This window comes from Apteryx mantelli, chromosome Z (genome assembly GCF_036417845.1).
Source record: "Apteryx mantelli isolate bAptMan1 chromosome Z, bAptMan1.hap1, whole genome shotgun sequence".
Taxonomy (NCBI): Eukaryota; Metazoa; Chordata; class Aves; order Apterygiformes; family Apterygidae; genus Apteryx; species Apteryx mantelli.
Window position 1 is genome coordinate 40,098,477 of NC_090020.1, and position 22,245 is coordinate 40,120,721.

The 22,245-nt window shown below is 39.0% G+C and overlaps 1 long non-coding RNA gene across 2 annotated transcripts; it reads right to left on the reverse strand.

Moving 5' to 3' along the window:
- Positions 1-11,881: 11,881 nt before the first annotated feature.
- LOC106500064 (uncharacterized) lies at positions 11,882-21,657 on the reverse strand. Of its 2 annotated transcripts, none has more exons than XR_010886973.1 (6): positions 21,603-21,657; positions 20,559-20,748; positions 19,663-19,718; positions 18,795-18,965; positions 13,796-13,954; positions 11,882-12,162 (listed from the first exon to the last, which is right to left on the reverse strand). It is a non-coding gene; the product is annotated as an uncharacterized lncRNA (long non-coding RNA). The 2 variants fall into 2 exon arrangements; XR_010886972.1 differs by having other exon boundaries at positions 18,791-18,965.
- Between the last annotated feature and the right edge of the window lie 588 nt (positions 21,658-22,245).

Below are 22,245 nucleotides of genomic sequence, written 5' to 3' on the forward strand. Positions count from 1 at the left end.
GCGGAAACTCCAGCAACGGAGCTAAAGTCCAATTAATGAACGACCCAGGGTGCTTGTCCTAAGCAGCAGAAAAATTATCTCCTTTCTCGGTATTATATACAGCCCTGGCTTAAGCCATACTTTTATGTCATGTCTGTCTTCCTAGGGATAAGTTCGTAATTTTTATAATTTTATTCAGTGTTACTCGCATTTACCTCTTCCTTTTTATGAGGCTGCTCACAAACACCACAGAGGTATTACTCAATCAGAAGAAGAAATACTACCCCTGTTCTCAGTCACATACTGGAGAGACTTTTTTTTTTTTTTAAACACCATGCACTCTATACTTTTTGCTTTTCAGTTAAGTCTAGTTCTCAGTTCTTTTTCCCACCTTTCTCTAACTTACCTACATATTGACACATGTACACAAACACAGATGAACGTTATATTGTGAGATCTGGTGGTGACAAAGCACGAGGAGCTGACCGCGCAGGTCCCCTTTTCTGCTAGCGGGTTTAGTGGATTCGGCTCTCTAGGGGAGGAACAGCTTAATATTTGTAACAGGCCACGAGCAAAGTAGAACAACTTTTAAGATTTTATTTAAAATTCAGAGCACTCAGGGACTATGACAGAGTCATGCATTCAGAATGAGACAAAGCAGCAAGCATGAAGAATGTAAAATGTATTAGTCTTCATTTAAAACCAGGGAAGTCTCTATTCCTCTTTCATGTACTTGATTGGTAATTTTGTGCGCATTAGTTTCAAAAAGTAATGTTTTGTATGAGTAGATTTTGCCAATAAAATGTCACTCTAACTAAGATGAGGACAGTAAAATATCTCAAGCTACTGTTTTCACATAAAATAGCAATAGATTCAACATTATGTAATTACAGAGACTCTGAGAGAAATACAATGTAATGAATGCTAATATGCTTTGTGCCATAATACTAAGAGGTTTTAAGCCTTTTATTTATTTTAATGCAGTGCAAATGTACTTACCCAGGGCACACTTTTGAGGCCCCAAATGGTAGGAATGCACATGAAAATGCACAAGGATCAGCTGGGATCACAAAACTTTACATTTTTCCATGCAAGCTATTATGAGGGAGAGCATTTCGAAGGAAGAGCAAATATTCAAGTATTTTTATGCATGCAATCACTTGATTTGCTAGTGTTAACATAAGGTTTCATGAATAGAACAGGAGTATTTGTGGCTGCTGGCGTTTAAACTGTGGTCGCTAACATTACTGTCAAGTAGTCTCTAGCCAGAATTTGATAGGTATGCCTTTATGTATTACCATTTAAAGTACAGTGCTGCTGTCATCTGTAAACTCTATTTTCTTAAGGAAGATGCGCAATTACAGAAAAATTTTCAAATCCAAGAAAGGGAGCAGGGTAGCCATAACACTAGGTCCATCCTTCACCTATAGAAAGTGAGCACGGTGTTTTTCTAGTCCAGCTTGTAATGTCCAAGGGACACGGTAACATAATTTTTGGACATAGTTAGGTACAACCTTGGCCTCGCTAAAGAAATCCCATAACTTGTCTCTGATAACAAGTCCATTTCTTTACAGTCACTGTTATATGGCTACGACATGCCATGTCGGTACTTAAGGAGGACCTTCCTGAACACTCCAGCCTGCAGAAGCAAACCAGAACATATGCTTGCTAGGGCTATTGCAGGAGACTTTGCAAAAGGAGTTAGTATTTAGCACAGATATGAAGGCATTTTTTTGGAAGAGCAGACCTTTGTTGTTTTGAGCTCAGCAAAAAAAAATTTCTGCCACTTTTCTGCAGCGTAGTGGAAATCAGACAGACATTTCTGGTGCCTCCTTTTCAGGGGTGCTGTAGGCTTACAACCCCAGTTCAGTATTATCATCAGCTGCATTCAAGACACGTAATTCAGCAGTACCTGGGCCAAAGTGTAGGGGTCATAGTTTACACAGTGCTTTGAGCTCCTTCAGGTGGAGAGACGATAAACACCGTGATTATAAGCCTTGTTTTGCAACTGTGCTGCAGAGATAATTAATATGAAAGAGTCCATGATATAATAACATACAGAAGATTTTTCTATGTGCTTAGGGAGAAAATGAAATCTCAATATATTTACACTAAAAATCAATTCAATTAAAATTTTGTTTGCAATGGTGATAGAAAATTAAAAATAGAAATAATTTCTGTCAAATGTCGATTCATTTGCATATGCACACAAGCAAAAGCTTTAGAAAAAATGAAAACAGTTTGAAATTAAGGGTGAAGTGGGAAAAAAAGTGATGGTAAATTGCACAGAAGGCTCCCTCTTTAATGCCATAGTAGCAGTGAACTGAAATTCATTCACTGGAAGATGTTAGAAATTTTGTGTACAGTGTAGAAAATGGTATTTCCAAAGATTCTGACACATAACTAGTGCTTCTAAAAGTCAAGATCCATCAGTTAAGCTCTTTAGTTCTTCAGCAGTTTCCCTTTGATTTTAGGCCACTGACTTTGGACAGCAGCTTCAATCATAGCTCACAGGCAAATGACTTTATGCCAAGAACAACTTTGTTTGGCAGCAGGAGCTGACACATATGCTTTAGTTCTCCTGCAGTACCACATGTGTCTTCTAAAAACTGTGGTTGGAGAGTGTAATAAAGATCTAACTGTTATAGCATATTAGTGAGGAAATATACAGTCCCTGACTTCAGGTCTGGAAAAAGATCTAAGTGTTTAGCTTTGTTTTTTATTCAGACACCTTTTTTAGGTGGCATATTTCACTCAGGTTTTGGACAGACTTTATTTGAAATGTTTGGGTATCCGTATTTATTAGAGCTGGATGACAGCTTTTAGCTAACATCTCTTTCACTGAAAATGCCATACGGTCAGACTGAGCTCTTAGGCCAAGGAGGGAATTTCTGGGCAAAACAAACAGCAGAGAGGAGAGAGGCCAGCGTCCCAGCCACCCCAAGGCAGCCCACAGTCTGGTGGTTGGGACGCTCATGAAGGACAGGGGACATCCCTCCTGTTGTTAACGATTCTGGGACACCTAGCATAACTTTTCAAGAATGATTTTGGAAAATCTGATTTTGCTTCCATTGAATAAGCACACATCCTCAAACCCAAATATTCTTTCAGAAATCTTGTTTTCTGGCCAGTCTAACACTCTCTTCCAGCTTCTGCAAAGCTTTCATACTTACTATTCCATTGCCAGTATCACCACTTAATAGTATGTTCATTTAGAAAAGTTATTAACATAGAGAATTAATTGAACTTTATACCACACGTTGAGTACATAAAGAAAACACACTTGAGAAAATTCCCTGTGCACATCTGAGTTATTTAGGAGCTTACAGTGGAGCCTCAACTCATTAATCAGCAGAACAGGCACTTTGTAGAATGCCCAAAATAATTTCTCAGTTATCATATTTTTATTATCAAATCAAACTTTGAGCTGAAAATTTGCAGATTTAATCTTTGAGTAAAAATAACCGGACAACTTGTACATGAGAAGAAAATTTAAAAAGTATACATTTTCTAATAATCTCTCCATCTTCTCCCAAAATATTCCTTTAAGTTTTATCCCAACAGAACTAAGCCTAAAGGAAAAAAGTTTTAAAAATTGCATTTTGTCGAAAACTAGTCTTTATCAACAGGCACGGGTTCAGCCTTGCGCAGGGATCTCTATGGTTAGCTCCTTTACACATATATACATAGAGCTTTTCATCTCAAGAACATCTATCTCAGTAACTCAAACATACATTTCATAATCTTTGTCATAATAATAGCATTCTCTATATAATGTTAGATGCCAGACAAGGAGAAGAGCGATTTCATTCCACCGATAATGAAGCAATCTTCAGCAAGATGTCAAGACAACCTAAGTGGTTAATGACATTTCTTGTGATCCACCTGCTGGCCATCCTTCCCTTCAGGACAAAAAGGGAATCCTTTTTATTAAATGCAAATCAGTATTTAGATAAACACTAACCAGATGAAGAGGGAAACACTCTGACAGTCTTCAGGCTTAGGGACTAAACATGTGCTTAACCACTATATAAAAAAAGACTTTTTTACACAAACAGCATTTGTGAATGCCTAGCAGCACTGCTACCTCAGCCTCCAACTAAGGACAAACCAGATATTTATATATAGTGTGCACGAGCACACATATCTTCTATGCTGTCTTTATTTTAGTTGGAGCAACCTCTTTTGGGCACCACTGAGAAGCAGAAGTTTACTCTGGCCTTATAAGAAAAAGAAGCAAGAGGGACGTAACAGCATGAGCAGACGCTTTAAGGCCAGAAAACGATGACTCCTCTCCCCAGCGGCTGCTGTGGGAATGCTGGCATATGCCAGCGCTGGCCCAGAGCACACCAAGGGCCTGCGGGTGCAAGACGCGGCTGCAGTGTACAGTGGTTATTCTGCACTTAAGGTGCCTGCAGAGAGCTGCTTCATTCCGCGTCTGCTCCCACCCTACCCACAAGGGCTTGGGCAGCCCCTTGCCCAGATCCTCCTCCTCTCCCGTTTGTTCTCCTCGCTATCAGGTCTTCCTTCCAAGACAAAATCTAGCAACAAAAACGCTTCAAAAATGACATTATTGTAACACAAAAATACTTATAACAACCTAATAACTAAACCATGTCTACTTGCTCTAAATGTGGGTTAGGGTCTTAGTCTGCAGGCTTTGTCTGTGGGCACTTCAATATCATTTTCTATCAGTTTCTTAGAGATGAAAAGGAGCAGCAGTTATATGTCTAAACTCCTACCTCACTGTAAATCACTTAAATTCACAGTCATTAAAACAGGACCCATAGTCAGAGAACACTATATTCTATACTCCATGTTAAAAAAAAAACTTGAGAGTAAGTAAAATTTTCCGTAAGGCAATTTCAGAATAGGGAAAATCACGCCAGAACGCTTGAGGGATGACAAGAGCCTGTTCCCTGCCACCACCTCCTCTCACCATGGCACGGACTGCTCCCTCACGGCAGCGCTGCGCATGCTCAGGACGAATGTGTCGCACATACGAAGCACTCGTGCTGCGCATATGTACATCAGTAAATCAGCAGCAGGAAAACCAAGCCTTTCCTGGGCATATCAAATTCGCTGAGCCCAGAGCGGCTCTGCAGAGCTGGTGCAGCAGGTCCAGGGCTCCTCGGTATCTCGGCTTCATGGGGCGAGCACAGCAAACCCAGCATTGCCGGGAAATGCCAGCACGGGGGCAAGGCTGTGGCCTGCCACCTTCCCTCCACCACAGAAACAAAGAAACTGCCCAGTCCCATAAAATATCCTGGGCACTGCTCTCTGTAACAAACAGAGATGTTTCCTTCTGTAAACAAATCAACGCTTGCTTGTTTTAGAAACCTGTGTTTCCTGGACCAATAACAACAGCGCCTTTGCTGGATCTGGTCTGGAGGTTTTGGACATGGGCAACGAACCTGAAAGCTTCTTCCGTGTCCCCATTCATTTGAAGCCAGTATTAAATGTCCCAAGGTTTTCTCATAGACTTCTCAATCCTTAAATGACCTTTTATATCCTCTCAAACATATCTTTCATCAACACCTGAAGGAGCACCATCTTGTAGCCTTTAAATAAAACCCATCAAATATATGGTGTTTCCTTGTAAGAACATAATACGGGCTGGAAGCAAGCTGTCCAAACCACCGTGGTCTAATATTCTCACTTACCTTTGCGGGGTTTTATCCTTAGAAATAGTTCTGGTAATCACAGTTCACTTCTGATCTGAGGCAGGTAAAGTTTCCTATGACACTTTCCCCCTCCCCCCAAAATTGACAGATCTGAAATTGAGTGCTCTAAAGCACTGTGATCAAGTAATCCTGAGAATTTGCACCTAACCATCAAATCACTCCCCAGTTTGCTTTCAGTTTGCAAACCATAAGTCTGTAGCTGGAAAATAATCTCTTTATTCATGTGTGTCTGACAGGCTCCTTTTGGCAATGTTAATAAATAATTTATGGTCTGTTTTAGCTAACAGTAAAATAGCCATGAATTAAAGGACGGGGGGGGGGGGGGAAGGACAGGAAACTTTTTACATGGAAGAACTAAATTCAAAGCAGCCTTCCCTCTGTGAATTTACTGGTTTCAATTTTTTGTTAGCCCTGAGGCTGGATATTTGTCTCTAGTTCTGAAAAATGAACAAGACAACATATACTAGGAAGTACTCACTATATTGGTTCTTCTAGTCATGCATTTCTAGTTGTTTGTAAAAGCAAAATCTTCCCCTCTCTCCTTTCTTATCTTTCATTACTCTGCTTACAATTTTACCCATCCTCAGCCTGTCGCTCTTCCATCCTTGGTCTGGTTCACCCCTCTCCCTTGCAAAACATATCTGCTGATCCTTCTTAGCACCTGGCTGAGTCTTTCTGGTGAGAGGGGCTTTCGCCATGGGTAACAAGAGCTAAAATGGTGCTCAAGTCCATGGCTTTAGGGGGAGGGCACTTCTCATCCTGTCAATGGTGCAAACGGTGAGATTAGATTTCCCTGGATCTCTGAGCCAGAGCAGCAGAGTGAAACTTTAGCAGTTCAGGTTCAAATGCATAGTGGTTTCTTGCATCAGGCTTCAAGAAACTCAAGAGATCAGAAAAGTACAGACTTTTCTGGGACTTGCAGCAGCCTGCAATGGGCTGAGCATAGCAGGGTGCTACAAACAGGGAACAAAACTTTGCCGTGGTTTAATTACAATGCCAATACCTAAAGGCAGCTACGGTCAGTCTTGCAGTAGATACAGAGGGAAAAGGCTGCATCCACCACAGTTAGAGAAAAAAATGATGCTTCTGTTGGCCAAGCAGCTGAATTAAAAAAACTGCATTTATAAAGTTATCAGTCAAAGAAAGAACTCCAATTAAAAATTATCCCTGTTTTATCAGTCTTTTGGTGGGAGGTGGTGATGAATGCAGCAATGGGTATAAATAAACCTAGCTAAGTAGATACTTGGGGGAATTATTATTGGGGGAATTTTTGAAGTAGTGTAAGTTGCTAGCAGTGCAATATACCATTGTTTCTTAGGGTTGTATACCAGTTGTCATAGAAAAAGAAATTCTAACACCTGTTTTCTCATAATAAATGCACTGGAAATACAGTATTTAATACAACCACAAATTATGTGCTCAATGTGATGTATACTTTAAACTATGAAATATTATTTATGTACGTGGACTAGACTTTCCAAAGACACACCCATTAAACTGTATACCTATTTTCTCTCTGAAGAGGTAAGTCTTCAGTAACAGTCTGGGGAATCAACATTGCATTAGTACCAGATACGTACAGTCTGATCTGTCTTTCATGTTTGAAGATGGAAGTTTCCAAATGAAAGCCTACAGTTCAAAGGTTTATGGGATTTTCTCTTACATATGTTTTTCTTGTTTGGTGTATTTGAAGATGTTTTCAAGCACCATTTCACCTTGATAGGTCAAATGCTTTCCAGTTTATTGATATATTACTGTACTCAAAAGACTTTTGTTCTAAGAAAAGCACTTAAGAGTTTGTACACAGGCATGAAGGTAAAAATTTTTTTTTTAAATGAAGGACTTGGCAAAAAAATGGAATACTTTGGGAAGAGTATAAAGAAAGAAGTGACTAGACTAATGGGAAAAGTTTCCATCATAAAGGAGGAGACAATCTTCTGAAGTGAGAAACTCCAAAAGTGGAAAAACTGTGGGAGCCCACTGAAAAACATCCAGATCAAACAGCCTGGGGCAGTTTTTCATCATGATGCTAATGGCAAGAATTATCTATGCTCTCCCTGCCGGTGCTGATGGCACGCATGTGATTCTTCTGGCTCTGAGCACAAGGGCTGGTGAGCACAAACAGGGACCTGTTGAACCACACATAGATTTCTTTAATTGAATAAGCTCTTTAGTAAAGAGAGTTAGTAGAAAATCTGTAAATCTTGCCGGCAGTTCTCTGCATTTCAGGAATGACTGAAAGGCTAGCTCCTACTCAAATCAATGGCAACCTTCTCACTCACTCCAAAGGCTCTGGGAGCAAAAGTGGTGCCAGGAGTTTGGAAAAATGGGCCAAGAAAAAATATACTTCAAAGCCCACAACAGATTTTTTTGTTTCAAATTAGACACACTTTACATTAGGTAAAAAACAGATGAGATCTTCCAAAAACATTAGATAATGGTTAAATGATACCCTGGATCTTTCCAAAGATACAAAAGCTATGTAAACACTATGTGATAATAAAAACAATGGAGAAACTAAAACATCCGTCCCTCTATTGTTTGTTATGGTTTTAGGCACTTGTCTCTTTGCACACAAAGTAGCTTTTGGCTAAAGAAAGAGGGGAAAAAACTCACAACTAAATGCAAAAAAAAAAAAAAAGGGTTTCTTCTAAATTAGTCTAGATCCGGATATGTTAAGCTCTGTGCCAGCCTAGAAATAGTGTCCTATACATGTTGACAATGAATAGCATCGACTGCATAACTTAATGAATATTGCTTTCAGTGGCAAAGCCAGTCACTCATGCAAATGCAGTGGGGTCACACTGCAGACCAGACTGGAGAACTGGTCTAGGTTACCTTTTGTAAAGTTGTATTTCTGCAAACTCAGGTCAGTTCTCCAATCTAAGTCACCATGAGACTCTCACATACTGGTACCAGGCCAGGGATGTGGAGGTGTCACAGGGAGAGGAACAACTGACAGCTGCCAGAGAAAATGCTTAGCAAACTATATTGCAAGGCTTCTTATTTAATATATGGTTGCCAATGAAATCCCAGAGAAAGAGAGAGAAGGAATTTTTAAGAAAGTGAGGTGAGGAATTTGCAATATTGCAGATATTTTTTTCTTTGAGGAGACAGTGATTCTAGTGGCTTTTACAAAGTCTTTCATGGTACTTTATCCCCAAGAAGAACCATAATAGGTGAGGCAATGGCCTAACTGCCACCTCTACCTCAACTTGAACACAGCAGCAATGGGTGGTCAATTTGTAAAAATATTCAAGAAAGAGTTTGGGGTTACAAATAGAACTGATAAAGGAAATAAAAATCTATTTTATCCAATAAGGACAAAAAGCAACTGTTCAATAATCCCAGCAACTGAAAAGTGTAGCAATAAAAAGTGGACCAGCTAGAAACTGTACCCCTTTGGTTTGGCACAACTGCCCTAAAAGCGACGTATGTGCTAAGCTAAGGGATAAGACACTGACCTCTCTAATCAGAGTTATGGATCCTGTTGCTTCTAGCATACATTTCACCAGGCATTTTCTGCAAGTAAAGTTCAAGAGCATAACTCCCTTCCTATAGCAGACACACAGAAAGGCTAAATTACCATGAGTACAATGAAAACTCAAGTTTTCTTCAAAAGAGAATGGTACTGCTCCTCTCGCTGCCTCCAAGTATGTGGTTTGTTACAGCACTGCTGGCCAAAAAGTATTTATTAAGAGACAGAGAAAAATCAGAACACTAAGACCACTTCATGACAAAAGGAAACTTGAACAGTGAATCACATATAATCGCAGAGATGTCAGACCGCAGAGGACCTCAGCAGATCATCCTGCCCTGAGGTGGGTGCCCGCACTCCTAGCCCATCCCATGGCACATCTGCACTGCACAGTTTGGCAGACAGAGCCGGGAGCTCATACTGACTTGGGAGCATGGCAGAACTGGGAGCAGTGTGGGCATGCGGCCCAGGCTGGTCACTAGCCCATGTGAGACATGGTACGTATGCAGCTTTCTGTGCTGCACGCACCCTTACCAAGCTGGATGGTGCACTAGTGCACGTGAAATGGTTGTAAGTGAGGTTATAGGAACATTACGTTCTTGAAATGCCCTGCTCTCACTTTCAATTCACATACATTTTGGTCTGGTTGCTATTAACATCAAACCATCATGCAAAAGTCATTACAAGTGTTGGGAGGTCCATTTTAATCCATCTTCCCCAATCATTTCCTATCAATATTATCCAAAGGAACACATAATATTAGCAAACATTTTCATCATAACAGAATACTTTTGAATTCAATTAACCCCAACTTCACAATCTCCTTGTTGGGTAGACAGAGTGGACTGACTTTATTTCCATCCGTCCCATGACTTGTGAATGCTGACCCTGAGCATCATGAGAGCTTTTGGAGACCGGGGAATTCACCTTCTTGAGGGGCAGCCACAGTCTCCTGACCTCTTCTTCTCTGGAACTCCATTTTATGGATTTAGCATATCGCTTACAAGACATCCATGCCTTTACTTTTAGTATCAACCAGCTGGCCCTACCTTTATTGACTGCATGAAGATTTGGAATACTCTGCATCACTATAGCTCACATCTGGACAAATTTTCTGTTCAGAGAGGAAGTGCTAGGACATGGAAATAAAATAACTGGGAAAGCACATTTTAGTTCTGCAAATCAAGTAAGTTTTCAACAACTCAGAGAAGTTAATCCTTCAACCACATCAGGACAAGGAGAGCTCCAGGTCACTGCAGACTGAAAACTGACCTATCTGGGGAGGAGGGAGAAGAGGTAGGATGTTTTGTCTTGCTTTTCAATTTGGATTTTTTTCTTTTTGGTGGGGGAAGGGTCAGTGCTACATATACACCTAAGCAAATAATTGCCTGGTCAGTTCTTCTAAGGTTACTTAGTGATTAGAATACATGAAAGTGCAAGAACTGGTTAGTTTGAGTAAGAAACTGAAAGTTTTCAGTGTACGCTGGCAGCAGGAAATGCAGTATGCTTTGAAAGATGAGGTCTACTTTTGCACTAAGGTCTCAAAAGAGGAGGAAGAAGTTTATCAGAACTTTTTTATTCAGCACCACTCCAGAGTTTCTTGACTCAGATTAGTCATCAGACCACACTTTTTTCTTCTTTCTTTGTATTTTTAACAGAACTCTTGACCCCGTTATAGGCTGCTCCTCCCTCCCTTCCCCCCATGCAAAAACAATCTAGTGATGGAAACCTATAACCCATCTGTCACTAAAAGAAAACAAGATAGGACACTTCTGAGGGAAAAATAGAAGCAAATTTCTTTTTTCAGTTTCCCTAAAGACAACACTTACAAAATACAAATTTAAGCTACTAAACTCACTACCTATTCCTTTTGTTTAACAATTCAAAAGGACAGTGTGTGAGAACATGTGTAATATCAGTGTAGAAGTCTCATTTATCATGCTTCGATTTGGGTCAAGGTTGTCTTCTGTAAAGTCTAAGACAGACATAAACTCAATCTCTTGTAACTAAGGGATAATAAAATACTGAGATACAAAGTGAGATTGTGCAAGGGTTATAAGAATTTTTACCAGGAACCTGATTCCAAGAAAAATTCTAAGAAGAAAAGGGGGAGGGATGGCAGACACTCCTACAGTGATTCACACCTGATTTCAAGGCTCATTCCCTTCTGTATCAATAGTGTCCACACAAAAAATGCAGTATTATTTCACATAATAGAGGGGGCAGCGAAATGATTGGCTTCATCGCACACTGCAGCCACATTGACATTTGTAAAAACGTCCAAATCCAAAGGGATAAATTATTCACTGCTTTGCTGAAAGGTAGCACTAAAAGGTTTTGATAGGTTGATAAAGAAGAATGCGACTGTAAATGTCTGACATACCCAAGCCACAAGGAATTTGTACGAGCCCACTACGTCCTCACTTTTCAGATGAACTGTTAAACTAACACCTCCTAACCAGGATTGTTCATTTTCAACTGCAATGATCCCTATGCTAAAGCATGGAGAGATTAAAAAGAAAAAAATATATATTTTTTTAAATGGATCTGTAAAGGAGGCTTCAGGAAGGCATTGAAAGAGAGGGATGGCTTGTATTTTTCTAATTATTTCTTTAAACACATTCTTAAATGGGAAAGAGAATTATAACTTAGAGCTCCTGTCTCTGTGGTTTGACAAATCGACAATTTGTCCATTGTAAAAGTAATGATATGTTTCATTTATTTTCACTTGTTCTTTTAATAGAATATTTTACTCTTAAAATTGCAAGGACAGCTGAAAAGCAGCTTTGAGATGGCAGCAATCCATGCATTACAGAAACATCTGTGATGCCTAATTCTGTTAACAATGAATGTAATGGCTTTACTTGTTTCTCATGGTATCCCCTGCATTCCAAACACTTGAGGACACTCACGCAGGTAGACATTTATCTGCTTTTAACCCTGGAAGCCTTTTGTCCTGGCCACATTCCCTCCAGTCAGAGATGGGATGTATTTCAAAACCAATCTTCATCAGATAGACAACTGTTGAAGAATAGAAAAGCAGTCAATTCTCTCCAAATTACCAATTTCCACCTTGAGCACTTCACTGCCTGAAGTGAGAGTAGGACTAAGCAACAAACTAGCTCTCCCACATGGTGGTATGACATATAGGCCAGAGAAGACCTGGATTCTGGATCATGAAGTCCAATCCCCCATATTGCAGGCAGTCAGGAGCACTGTGTTTGCTAGCATGTCTTTTTTCACATCATTAAGAGCCTTTTTAGCCTTACTGTTCCTTTTTGGGAGATTGTCACATCCTGAAAGCTTGTTTTTGTCCATGGCAGATACTGCCAGCACAATCAGAAATCACTATGGTGTGGATTATTTTCAAAATATATCCAATTTACTTATTTTCAAAATGTGTCCAATGTTTTCTAGCACAGAGGCAGTCATAAATGGGATGCACACATGCCTTTTTTCTCTCAGTTATACCCCAGGTTCTCCCTTCATTCCTTCAGTATTGGCCTCTGAAGGCTTCTTGTAATCCCGGACCCTAATTTCATTTTTGGGCTCCCCGAAGCTCCTTACTCGTCTCTTTCTGACCCTCACATCCATCATACTATTTGGAAGTTCAGCCACCATCTCCACGGTGCAGAGTCATAAATCTACCTTTTTATTCCAGACCTAACTGCCTTCCAAATTAAGCTCTCAGCATGTCACTTTGACCTCCTGTGGATAACTGTCAAATTAAGCTCAAAATGGCTACATCTTCTTCCCAAGACATTTCTGCTATTTTCTTACTCTATCACTACGTGCAACAGTATCATCTGTATTCATATCACATAGGTGTCATCCTCAGCTTGGATTTCTCTTTGGCTACAAACATCAGGACTATGCCTAACGTCTTTCAGACTTTTTCCACATAACACCTCTAAATATACCCTTTTGCACCTGCCTATACAACTAAAACTTTTGTCCAGGTGGCCCTAGTCATCTATCTTGATTATTGGGGCATTCTTTTCTTTGGGATTCACAAAAGAAATCTCACCATATTTGTGTGTTCGAAATACTATGCTTGCAAAGGTCATATCTCTGGCTCACTGAGCAAAAGAAGCAATGCTTCGCTTTAGAGCATAGCCTCTCCCACCACATAAGTGACCTTCTGTAGCTGTTCACAGCTTATCCTTACCCTGTTTAGCTATCATCTCTCACTCAGCTTCGAGCGGTTGAACTCCACCTCCAGCTCATGATAACCTCATTCATGAATCATTTGGTGAATCTTCATACAAGCGGTTTCAAGCTTTCCCCCAGGATCTCCTTCAGGCTTGGGAGAAATTTCTAGTAAAACCCCAAAACTACCTCATAATCTTCCTTCAAACAATTCCTTAAATGGAAAGCTGGATAACGCTTAGCCTGTAGGTGCATCCAACCCATTAGCTGCTATTTTTAGCTGCACCACTTCCTTGTTGTCTTTTGTTCCCAGTCCTCCTGGTAGACCAGATTGCGAACTGGCCAGAAACCAAATCTGTGCTTTGTATCTTTATGAAGGGCTCAGCACAGGCAAATCTCAGTTCATGTGTAGCCCCTAGAAGCTGCGGTAATACAGAGCCACAAAACAGCAGTTGCAATACACAGCATGACAATACTGACCATAAACTCTTCTAACAGAAAATACCTGCATTTTGAATGCTGCCAAGGTCTTCCTCACAGCTTTAAAGTTTCTCGCCGGAAATCCTGTTACAGGCCTAAGTAGAACAGGGTGGCATTCAGGTCACTCTGTGTTAGACATTTCCAGTGTAGACATCTCCATCTGCAGTAGCTGTCTAGACTTCCTCTATGGACACCAGAGGAACGAACACTTCTCAGTTCACACAATTCATCTCATCCAAAATAGACCTCTATGACAGATGTGAATCATGCCCGAGCTGGGCTTATTTCTTCCTATTGATTATTAAGAAGACTGGACTAGCAGTGCAGAAGCAGACATCTGCAATGCAGATGTCTAAAATTACGTGATGTAAATCCCAGTCCTGTTAAAGTATCTGGAGACACACGGCTGGGTACTTTTCTCAGAACATTTCAAATTGAGTTGTCCCTTAAGGTGTTCTAAGCACAAAACTAATACCAAGAACTTGTATAAAAGGCAAGTTTGCCTTTCATCAGGCACAGCAAAAGGAACATAATGGTTATTTTCTATTCTACAAAAGAAATAGCAGCTGCTCATTTCTGATATTAGAATATACACTGATCTATAGTTTCAGCTGGCACAAGAATAATGGGAGCTTAAGTCTTGCATTTTCCTTAATCTTAATTTAGTTTTAATTCATTTTAGAGTTTATTCACCACCATCCCCTTTGCCAAGGTCCTTGTACTTGACCTGAAACTAACCTTTAGACAAATGTAGAAGCAAAGACAGCTCTGAAACACTATCTGTATGTTCTTTTGTCTTGGGAAATGTAAATTAGGGCATTGGGTGAATAACACAGCTTGGCTTTGTGTTGTGAAATGTAATTCTGGGGCTATGGCAGGGTCAGGATTTATGAAGCTATCAGGACTGGAGTGGGCAGGATGCCAGCTTACACCTGCAGCACCATTTTTGCTGCTTTTCAGACAAGAAACTGTGGAGTAAAGAACACTGGTTTGTGAGCTGACATCATTTAACGGAACAGCAGGCACCCCTCTGAGATGGGTAAGAAATGTGCAGACTGCAGAAGGAAACACCAAAAATAAAAAGCACAGGAACTGCAAACCTGAGCTTGCCAATACCTTAGAGATTGTATAATTTTAAATAATAAATGTCTTTGAATAGAAGCACAGGTAATAAAACAATCTGGGGTAACCACTAAAAAAGTAACTATTTAGACATGAACAACAGGGAAAGAGGAGGAACTATAATAAGGAATAAAACAAAGAAATTAAAAGCTTCTTACGCCAAGGACATCTCTTGAAAAACCCAACAGCTTATTTTTAACCCAAGAGACTAACCCCCAAAAATATAATGCCTTCTTTTTACTGCTAACATGTTCTGTCAAAAAAACCCTAAATAAATAAAAGCATGAGCATGATGTAGGCATCTCTGCTTCAGCTCCCAGGTTTATCTCACAGCCCATCACACTTTTCTCCTTCTTGCTTACTCACAGCTCACTGGCTGGGTCACACAATCTCTGATTTCTGCCACTACTGGGGAAAGCACAGTAACTTTCATATGAATCAAATATACAAAGGAACACAGAGAAAAGATTATGTTTTTCTAGGGATCTGCATTTGTTGTGTACACTCTGCATTGCCTTTGTTGTTATTAAATGGAGCTAGCATACTAGCATGGCAGATATCTGACAAACCATTTGCAACAAAACTTATTTATGGAAAGCGGTCCTTTTGTGTTCAGGCTATATCTGAGTAGTTATAATTTACTCGAACATATTCAATATACAAGCTTTATACAAGATATCTTTGTACAACTTCTCTGTTGATCAGATGCAAATATTCAACACTTCCGCTGAACATGGGTGCCTGGTCAAATAGAATTATTTCTAGTTTTCACTTTATGAATATATTTTCACTTTACACGTGTTAAACTGTACTCTCTTTAAGTGCTAGAGTCTTTGCTTTTCTTAAATATTTTTGCTCAGTCACAGAACACAAAAGGGACTGTGCACATAGTCAAAGAAGCCTTAAAAATAACTGCTTGTGTATATTTTGTTGCAATCACATAGCTATTTGAAGAACTTTTCTTCAATAGTGTAAATTTGTATATTAGAAAAGTTGAATTACATCAAATTTTCACTGGACTGAGAGAGGTCGGAATATGGTCCATATTTTATCATGTAACCCATAACGAGGAAGAACAGTGATTCATAAACTCAAAGTTAATGTAAAAATGTATGACAAAATACTATAATTACCCAGTTGCGCCTTTGCTTCTGTGCTAGGACCAGTTAGAAATGTCAGATTCTCCTCTGTTTAGGAAGCAGAGAAGCTCAGTATATCCCTCTACCCTATCAAACATACTCTTGCTCATAACAGACAGCTGTCAGGCACACAAAGGGCTGGCTACTCAGCTAGAACAAATTAGATTAATACCATGAACTTCAAAATCCAAAGGCTGTGGGATTTTCGGATACCAGGATTTTGGTACTGAGCCATTTCTACATTATATTTTGAACTTCTATTGAACCTTGGTGCAAAGCCTTTTTTGTCTTTACAGAATCCATAACTCCACCCATGAGTTCTCCTAAGGACTCAGGGTACTCTCAGCTCTCTTTATCTGGGCTTGTATTTTTTTTTGTTCTATACAGAACTTGGCTTCCAAATGATAAAGTTGGTATTCAATAGCAAGATCTTGAACTTTCTCAGCCATTCGAGTGCAAAATTTTAATAAAATCTGAACAGGAAAACAGATAGCACAGAAATGGTTATTAAAATGTTTTCATTTGAAATAAAATGATCTAAATAACGTGTTAGTTCCATCTGGCAAGTTGAGGTTTCTGTTGGCACACAGAAAATTCAGCATGTCAGTCCCGGCATTGCATTTCTCACTGGAAGCTTGACAACATCAGTGCCTCCACTGAAGTAAAGAGCAATACAAGAGGCAAAATAATTGGATGAAACTCATCTCATTACTTATGCTTTAAAAAAATCAGGTCTTTACCACCACGCAATACTCAGAAAGAAGCACAAAAGATTTAGGAGGGAAGTATATGTTTAAACTTAGACTTCAAAATAAATAGGAGAGCATACTTAAACTCTGGGGACTGGATTACTACTACATATTTTCATTGCTTGCAGCCCTAACTAGACGATAGGTGTGAAAATGACAATTAAGTTGAAAAGTCTATGTAGCACATCAGTGTATGAACTTCAGTCTTTTTCCCCCTATTTACATCTAAATTTAAAATTAATACAAGAACATTTTGCATCTAATGCTTGACAGATCCTATTATGATTTCTTCCTCCTGTTCAGTATATTTCTTTACTGTGCCTGCAGCAGAAAAGGGCAAGGAATTAATCAGAATGTCAAAAGAGTTGGGTTACACAGTATGTAGAAAGCACTTCAGCTACATTATTTGCACAATTTCTGTAGGGAGTTGTGAAATAGAGGTCTTAAATTTAACGTGTCTGGCCTACTTCCACCTGGATTCAGTTCAAACCCATTGCCTCCAGCTTGCTGAATACAGAGGGGGAAATCAGTCATTATATTAAGAACTGATGGCAAATGATTCCAATTCGCATTTTTCAGCTCGTATGTTTTTTAACCTGGAGCAACACCAAATTGAAAAATTCTGCAATTCCGCAAGCTGGGCATAAAAGCTGCGTTGCAGACTAAATACATTTCCAGTGCTATGCAGTCAACAAGAGGATTTTTCTTCAGCATTTCTCCACTTGCTATGCTACCCGCTGAAGTTACAAGGTGCGCTATATCATTAACCCTCGTTCTGTTCTTTCTCTCCTTGCTACCAGTCAGTGTCAAAGCTGCTTAGCTGCTGTGATCTACAGTTTAGCGCTGACCCAACTTCAATATGTTTAGAAATGCCTGATGTAGATTTAAAGGCTATTTGCTGCAAAGATAAAAAAGTACCACTGAAATTAACCTGCTGCACTTTCTGATTTGAAGTGTGCGTTTCAGTTCTGTGATACTGAAAGGAGCTGTTTTCTTTCTTTCCATTCTCCATCAAAAATTCTGAGTGGTCGCTCAGACATTATTCTAGTCTAAGTAATAAAGAGCTGATATACATTCTTCACCTAATTTTTTGAGCAAACTCTGGCAATTTCTAGTGTTTATGGACATGAAGGAAAATTTTACTGGAGGGAGTCTCATATGCTATAGACAGGAAACTTGCCAACCCTGAACTCTGCTACTGATGTCATTTTAATCTGGGGACCCTAGTGGCCATATAATACTAGATGTGTTGAAATGTGTATTGATTTTGTGATGCTGACAAATGTCAATTTACAAGTTACAGGAAAAGATTTTAATCATGTCACAAGACAACAGATCCAAAACAAGCTTCCATTATATAATAAATGTGGAAACTTGATCCAGTAAACTCTAATTGCTGATTATTTTTCTTATTTTGAATCAATACAGTTTGAACAAAGTACAAATTCTACTCTTGTAAGAATTTAGTGCACACCCTGGGTCACTACTTTATCCCCATAAAGTATTTCTACATTTAGTGGCAGTGAAAAGGGAACAGATTTAATGTGAGCTTGTCTTTCACAGGAAATAGAAGTTAACAAAAAATACTGGGACAAATGCATTCCTGCGATAGCACCACTCAAATCATTGCAATTTTGCCTGAAGGGTCTCATGAAGTTCTTTGAACATTATGGCTAGCTGACCAAGCTGGTAGTTTGTTTCAGCTTTTTTTTTTTTTTTTTTTTTGTATTTCTGTGAAGAATTACATACGTTCAGAGAATTTTGGTAAATAAGTATGCAAACATCAGTGTAATCCCTTTTATCAATAGATTGCAGCATGCGAAGGAAGATCTTAGCATCCATTGAGGAAAACTGGGAGAGGGAAAAGTGGAAAGAAGGATGAAGAGATTTGCTCAAGATCATCAAGTGAGCCAGTGACAAAGTTAGGAATAGAAAAAAGGATTGAATAGTGACAAAGAAAGTTATCTTGACTAGACTTTCATAGCTTCATGTTGAATGGAAAGTTTTTACCTACTATTCCATCGTGAAAAACCTGCTGAAAGGCACTTGATCAAGGAGAGCAGAGGGTCAACATTCTTGTCATGCCTCCTCCAACGGCCCTTATCTGGGCTAAAACTTCTGTCCAAGGAACAGTGAAGCCTGCGTGTGTGTTCACATATTGAGGTACCTCTTCAGTAAAGAAAGCCTAAAGAAATTCAAGGGTTACGTTTTAACAGGAGAAAAGAGAAAGATAAGGAAGACATACCTTACCACACACCTCACTGGAAATGTCTGAAAAATGACGTGGATTTCAGCACAAAAACTCGTTCTTTAGAAACTGCATGCTTCTACACATGGTTTTCAATTTGTATCTGGCATGAAAAACTGAAAGGGGAAAGGTGGCTATTTTAGCCACTGATTACTTAGGACAAATACATGTTAGTGAGACAGCACGGAAAGCTCTACTTTTGTAGCAGAGAGGGGCTAGGAACTCAAATACAACAGCAAAACCCATTTCACGATGAAGAGTTCTCAGACAGAAAACTAAGATTTGGTTCGGGGCAAAATCAGAGTGTTCTATTTCTAAATCTGATCCAGATACAGCCCAAAATGATGGACAAGAACTGGCTGCAGGTCTAATGCCTGGCTCAGTTAGGCTGGATGCAGAATGCTTCTAGCATAGCCTAGCCTTAATGCAATTTAAAAGCTCTATCCTGAATTTATCATTAGAGCAGTCGCAAGAGGAAGGAGAAGCCATTGCCACAAGTGTCCCCAAATCATTTTGTTTCCATTGACAGGAGGTAAAACATACCCAAGAAGCAGTCACACAGTTTTGTGGAGTTGAAGGCTGTGAGGAAATTACATATACTGTGTGTTTATTATGTACAGTGGTCACTACTTACGTGTCAGATCCAGAATCCAGCCTCAGACACTGGCATAATTCCACCTCTGGTGACTCCTGATTAAAACGATGTCAGATAAGACTGTCACTCAATACAGAGCATTAAAAGGAACAGAGAATATTAAATATTTCTATGAAGAAGCAACTCAGATTCTATCCTTGGCTAAATTAAAATGTTTTAGTTGTGAAAACTTTTTTTAATTTAAATTAATAAACTCTATTAAAAAACTATATAAAAACCTTTCTGTTAGAGCGCATAAAAGCCATAATCTTCCTCGAAATATATTTTAACTCTTCATTTTCTCAAGGTGATGTTACCTGTTATTGATAACCAAAACAATTAGATCCAACAATGTGTGTGTATTAATATATTTAGGTAGATAAACCTTTCTCTCTAGAGCTTACTATTTAGGGTCTCTGTTCTGAACTATGCACATATTTATTTTAACATCCATAAAGAATTCCACTGACTTAAAAGAAGACTTTATTTGCAGAAGCACATGCATATTTTTTTCCCAGACAGTGCTTAAAAGAAGGTGATATGCTCTTGAAAATCTAAACATAAAATACATGTTATTTCACTTGAAGAGGATTTCTTAATTTCAGTATACACTAATTTCTTTCAAGTGTTTCAAATTCAGTAAGTTTCTAGGATGTCACCGGAAAGGCTACTTCTTCCATGAGATGGAGAGTTTATTGTGATATCCCATCTAAGGCATTTAGAACATACAATGACATGCTTGTTACTGAGGCCCAAAGATAAAGATATAGCTACACTTCCAATTACTGGCGTGTTTTTGTTTCTGCCTCTATATATGCATTATCACTTTCATTAACTGGTTCAGCTCTTACTTTGAGCTCTCTAGCACCCAGGTATACAATGTTTACCAAGTTTACCTCACTGCTTAAAAATCTTGCCTTCAAAGTGTTTGCACAAGTTTAACAGTTTGTGTTTTAGGAAGCAATTCCACATCTCCAGTTTCCACCTCATTTTATGCCTCAGTGAACAAGCTGGAAGAACAAGAGGCCAAATCCATTCCAGGAGTAATTCCATTCACTGAAGTTGACTTACGATACAGCAAGGCATCTGGGAAAGAACTCATAAACAAAGTTTATGAAATGCATCCATGGAATAAATCTAAATTTTTTTTTTTAGGTGGTCTGAGCAGTTCCGGCTCAGACATCAGTCTTGACCATACACCACAAAAGCCAAAAATCTCCTAGGGAATTATTCCCTTTCAACTGTGCATGGAGATATTAACAGATGTTTGCATTCATTGCTCAGATTAGAGCACTTCAGCAGTACCCTGGTGATTAAAACACATCAGGGCTATCTACTTACATTGTTTCTTACCACAACTACTAAAACTTTTTCTCTGCTAAAGTGTTCCCTTGAGCTTTTCAGAGGTTGCTGTCAGTTTGCTAAAAATGTACTTAAATAATTAGTCATACCTACTGTCCAATACATGCTTTTCTTTTGTTTTTAGCTTTGGCATAATTTCAGCACCTTGCTATTTGCATCAGACTGCATAAACAATCAAAAAGAAACAATTTATCTTCCAGAAACTAGAACTGCCGGCCTGCTCATGTGCACTAAATGGTATTGTAAATAGAGTCAGCAAGCACCGTTATGACTTTTAAGCTCTCAAATGCACATTTCATAATTCACAGCAATATTTCAGCTATGGAACTAATAGCAACTTGCAATCTTGGAACAGAAAACTTGCTAAGTGGCATATCAAAAGCATATATCTTGGCACCGCAGTTTTGAAGTTCTGAGTGCCTGAAGCTGTGAAAAACTTTGAAAAGCAACATGCCCTGACATCTCATTCACTTTTTTCTCCTACTTAGATATAAAACATTATGTTATTTTCTGTTTGCCTTTAATCTCATGCGATCTGTACCCACATGAAGCATATTAAATCTTTTTTAAATACACACAGAGTTAACCCAGACTTTGCATCCATCCTATTGTTCTTCTGTTGTGTTCAGTCTCTAAAGCTTCAGGTTTCTGTCTTTCATTGATGATGTTGGATAGCTGCCAAAGAAAATAGTACATGATCATACCTTTTCAGCATAAGAATAAATTATGTCTATTTTTTTGTGTATATAAACATTTATACACACAAACCTGGATGCTAAGAAACGTCTTTTCTACTGCAACCTCTCCTTATTGATGAGAGCCATGTATGTCTTTGAACTGATGACTACAATCACGGATGACCAAGGCATAAGGAAGTACTGCTGAATCTGACCTAAAAGAGTGGCAGACTCAGCTTCTAGAAATGCAATTATCAAAAAGCTGCATAACTTTGATATGCTTGTTTGTTCTCCCTTTTCCAGCACACAATGTTGGAATAAAAAAATGATTACTTTACATAAAGCCTATCAGTGCTTGCTGATCTCCAGTTAGACTGAAATGATATAAAAGCAATGACCAGCTTTATGTTTTACGCTTATAGAGTATGTAGCTTCAGGCTTGCTGACTGGTACCTGAGGTCTGTAGATGTTACCACAAGAAAACAACCAAAAGTTTTAGGGGTAAACAAAATCAGTATCTTTTTGGCCAGGTGAGCATATGAGC